Raw genomic sequence first — 215 nt, forward strand, 5'->3', positions numbered from 1 at the left:
TTGCTGCAAAAATGTAGTTGCACTTCATTCTTTTTGTTAGTATGGAATACATAACAGAGTTACTCTCCAAATGTGGGAAATAGAGTTACTTTGCCGGTGTAACAAGTAACGTTTTCTAGTTACCTTGGAGGAGACATTTTTGATAGGAAAACTTCAGGATTTTACATCGTTTCTCTTTCTAATCCTAAAATCGGTGCGTCTAAATAACAAAAAGG

This window comes from Sceloporus undulatus, chromosome 2 (genome assembly GCF_019175285.1).
Source record: "Sceloporus undulatus isolate JIND9_A2432 ecotype Alabama chromosome 2, SceUnd_v1.1, whole genome shotgun sequence".
Classification (NCBI taxonomy): domain Eukaryota; kingdom Metazoa; phylum Chordata; class Lepidosauria; order Squamata; family Phrynosomatidae; genus Sceloporus; species Sceloporus undulatus.